Raw genomic sequence first — 4,884 nt, 5'->3', positions numbered from 1 at the left:
TCTATGTTGATTGTAAAAGGTAGTAAGAAGGGGACTTTATATTACTTGTATTTCAAAGCATTACCCACCAAGTTTTTGGTTGTAGCGGAAGTCCATTCTCAAATGGAGCTTTGGCACAAAAGACATGGCCATATGAGCTAGAAAGGCTTTCTGTTTCTCTCCTCTTTAAGAAGATTTGATGTAAAAAGCCATGCTCTTGAATTTTGTAATGATTGTATATATGGAAAACATGTGAAGTCTTCTTTTTACTTTGGTGTCGCTAAGAAGTCTAACGCTCTTGATTTGGTATACTCTAATGTACGCACTATGCCTATTAGTTCATATGGGGGTGAACGGTACTTTTCTACTTTCATTGATGATTTTTGTAGAAAGTCATGGATGTATTTGTTGAAGGGCAAAAGTGAAGTGTTGAATGCTTTCAAACGGTTTCATCCTTTTGTTACCACATAGAAAGGGATTAAATTGAAAGAAATTAGATTGGATAATGGGAGAGTGTCTCTAATGAGCTCAACAAGTTTTGTGAGATGCATGGCATTAAGCAAAAGTTGATGGCTCCTTATAACCCTATATCAAATGGTGTGGTTGAACGATATAATAGCACACTTTTTGAGAGAGTTAGATGCATGCTATCCGGAACTAATCTCTCACAAGAGTTTTGGGGAGAGGCTCTTAAAACACATGTCTTTGATTACAGACTCGGTCGGGGCCTCTAGCCATCCTTGGAAATCAATAGGGCTATGACATTTTTCAACCTGCAAGTTGAAGTCGCTATTGAAACCTCCTTTGCCAACCACCCCAACACCTCTCCAAATCCAGCCGATTTTTCTTTTAACAAACAAGAAAGTGAACCAAGAAAACATTAAAACGGGTAAGCAAGCAACCATACACATTAGGAGAAATATGGACCTTGCATGGGCCTTGTAAGGAATCCTAATTTTTAGGAATTAAGGCTAATGGTGTGTAGGGTTAAGGAGACAAGGGCATTCAAGAAGCTAGTTTTGAGTAGGCTTTTCTAGCCTTTTTTAGACACATGTAGGATGTGGACCTAGGAGGTCACCTTCTCTCTCTACCTTTTTGAAAGTGAAGGGAGTAAAGAGGTGTGGCCACATCATAAAAAACGTGGATCACTAAGAGCCAAAATTTGATTTTCTTTTAAAAAAGTAATTTTTACTTATTTTTGACTTAAAACTCCCCCCCGACATATATCCATATCAAAAAAGTATTTTTGTACCTTTTTTTAAACTTACAAGCACTAAAAGTCCAATTTTTCAAAAAAAAAACTCCCAAAAAAAAAACCTTTGTTCTCTCTTCCTCCTCTCTCCTTTCTCCCTCTTCTCTCCCTCCCTGTCCCCTTCTCTCCTCCTCCTCCCCTCTCTCTCCCTCTCCCCCACTGTCCCCTTCTCTCCTCCCATGTTCCTCCCTCTCCCTCCCTGCCCCCTTCTCTCCTCCTTATCCACTCTCTCTCTCTCTCTCCCCCACTACCCCCTTGTCTCCTCCCATGTTCCTCTCTCTCCCTCCCCCCTCTCTCTTTTCATCCTTTGCTTTCTCACGCAACAGCTACCATGGTGCTCAAGGACATCACAAATCGTATGCATACATATTTGCTTGTTCGCAACGTTTGCACCAAAGGCCGCACGTGAGGGTGAGCAGAGGTCATCCCAGAAACGTGGTACCATCGGTGAGATGAATATTCATGGTTCTTCAATATCTTGCCAATACTATCACATATTTGAATAAAACACCCCTTTATGCAAGGTAACAATATACTCTTACTTTTGATTGTGTTCTTCTTATCATAGACTTTGAAGTCTAAGGTGTTGCCTCTACTTATTTGTAGTGCTTGGCACAAAGGTTGCTTTTATGCACAAATAGTGAAAGGCTGCAAGTTAGAGAGGCCAAGTGTCACCACCTTTCCTCTAAAACAATCTTCTTTGTTACATCTTGCAGGTAGGTGCTTCAAATCCATGCTTATTAGGGATGTTAATCTCATCCTAATGTATATTTTAGGATTGTTTATTTTCAGTTAGATAGAAATACTTGCAAATTTGTACAACATATACTTAACAAGTGTCTTTATTATATAGCTTGCAAATGTTGAATTCATACATGTTTTTGTTACAAGGTGACCTCTTGCTATGCTAGTTGAGTGGCGTTGTTTGCAAGAATGGCTCAAGGAACTGGCATAATATGAAGCTTTTACGGTGGCACAAAGCTCTCCTCAGCGGCACTTGAATTATGGCCATGCATAAAAAAAACTCTTGTACTTGTCATTTTAGGGCCCCAGGGACCCTCAACATGAGGGGCCACAAGGGCGCGCAAATCAACAAAAAGCTTGTACTTGTCATTTTAGGGCCCTAGGGACCCTCAGCAAGAGGGGCCGCAAGGGCGCGCAAACTGGCCATCCAAAATTTTTGGATGGCCAGTTTGGCCAGTTTGCGCGCCCTTGTGGCCCCTCTTGCTGAGGGTCCTTGGGGCCCTAAAATGACAAGTATATGCTTTTTTTAATGCATGGCCATGAGATAGAACTGGGAAGTTTAATGTGTTCATAGCAAGCCCCCCCCCCCCAAATGGCAGATACCAAAACCTTGTATCATGCTTATCAACCATTTTTTACTTCCTTGTGTCCATCCCCTGTTCTTGGAAATATCTTGGCCCCTATTTGTCCCTGGATGGCCATTCTGCGCGCCGTTGTGGTCCCTGGGGCTTCAAAATGACAAATAGGGCCTTTGTTTTAATGTATGGCCATGAGATAGAGGTGTAGTGTTTGATGTCCGGAGTATTCACTATGTAAAATTTTCATATATCATGTGCGTTCACCACAATGGATTGAAAGTAGCCCTTATAGGCGTTACCTACACATGTTTCTGTAACTTTACAAGAATATAAATTCCCTTCTGTTGAACGCATGTGTTATGTTACATATACTTTAGTGAACTCCCAAGGTCAAAGGCCTCACAAATTTTGTGCACTCAGAACATTTAGCACTAGAAATCAACCAAACAAGGAGCCAATGTTTACTTCCTTGTGTTCACTTCGTGTTCTTGGGAATGTTTTGGTTAAGCCATTTCTTTGGTATTTGAAACCACATGTGACCCCTATTGTTATAGTATCCAACCAAAGGTTTCTTGATTAGCATTTATATAGGTTCGAGTGATACATATCTTCTATGTTAACAATGCATGTATCTATAATTTATGTTTACACTTTCTCTATCCAAATGAGCTACATAGTAAAAATCAAATCCGCAATTCAACAATTAAGTTCACAAGGTGATAGCTATTGGTATGATCTTTAGCAATACCAAATAAATAGCTACCAACAGGGAATGAATAGGGATATTTAAGAAGGTTTGATACCAAAAACTTGTCAACACTACTCAAAAAGGTGGAAACTCAAAGGCTTTATAATATGTATGATGAAACAAGAATCAATAATAAGTCACCCCATATATCTACACCTCCATCTCAAGTTGTCATTTCTCTAAGTCAAGCTTGGCATAGGCATAGTATGGAAACAATAACATTTTGGAAAGCAAGAATTTAGCTTTCTCAACGTTTGAAATGTTGCTATTGATATATATTCAACATCCCCAAACGAGGACATCTTGACAAAGGTTATGATCCACTTTAATAAGAATAACCATTAGTGATTAAACTTTCAAATCAAAATATTGCATGAATTTCTTCATGGTGGAATGATTAAGACTTGAGGCTTCAAACATCTTACAAGCAAATCAGAACATCCATAAAAATCAACAATATTTCTCAAATCTGTATGAAACTCCAGTAATCTAAATTAAATACTCTCACTCAGTGCGACTCCATTTAACAAAAAGAAATATTTATATTGCATTTATAGAGGAATCCAGCCTCATAAAAATAATTACAAACGGAGACAATGTTGTTACTGTTAGGCTTCTCTTACAAGTATTTGTCTTTCTCATCTAGAGATTCATATACACGAGTATTTGTGTGTCTATGACACTAGGGAAGATAGTAGTACTATAGGGATGTCTTTTCTAAGAGCTCCTAGAGAGTACCTATTGGTTCAAGATTCTACAAAAATCCTACTATTCTTATCAAAATCTTTTAACATGGTAGTGAAAGGTTCCTCATGGAACAAAAATAGGGTGATTTCCATCTCTGTACATGGTTGCTTGCTCATGTACTCTCAAAAAAATTTGACTCTGTAAGTAAACAACAGATTATGTGAGCACAAATTTATAAAGTACAAAATGATATCATTATGATAATCTAATGACAACTATACAAAGAATAAATTATAAGAAAAATCTTTGATGACTCTCCATAGATAACACAACTTACTTACATTGTGAGACTCAATCACATGCTACAAAACTATAGATGGCGCACCAAAGCCATCAACAAAATAGCACCACCCAATGTTATGAGGTGTGAAGCCTAAACATTGAAAGCCATAAAGAGGTTAATTCCCTCCATCATGATAAACTTAAAGATGGAGATGATCTTAAGCTCTGAATGTAAGCTACAAGGGTAGTTTCTCACCCCAACACATCTTTAATAATTGGAGATGCACCATCCCATGCCCCATCACACAACCCTCCTATTCTTTCTAAATCACGACCATATCTAGAGGTTTCCATGTAGTACCAGTGAATGAAAGTAGAAGGAGTAGAATCTTGTTTCATGTTGTAATGGAGGTGAGAGAAGGGAGAGGAGCTAGCTTGGTGTGGAACTATGTGGTGGACAAGGGGAAGCTGAGATGGGGGAGAAGCTTGCTTCGTGCTACAATGGAGATGGGAGAAAGCTTGTAAAGAGATAATGTTGGACTATAGGGGGTGCATGTGGTTGTTGCAGCCATGGAGAGCTTGGAAAAGGGTTTGTAAAGAGAGAAAATCACTTT

Source organism: Adiantum capillus-veneris, chromosome 19 (assembly GCF_014529385.1).
Source record: "Adiantum capillus-veneris isolate H3 chromosome 19, ASM1452938v2, whole genome shotgun sequence".
In the NCBI taxonomy this organism is placed as follows: domain Eukaryota; kingdom Viridiplantae; phylum Streptophyta; class Polypodiopsida; order Polypodiales; family Pteridaceae; genus Adiantum; species Adiantum capillus-veneris.
The sequence above is the reverse complement of the archived record's forward strand: the minus strand, read 5'-3'. Positions refer to the sequence as shown.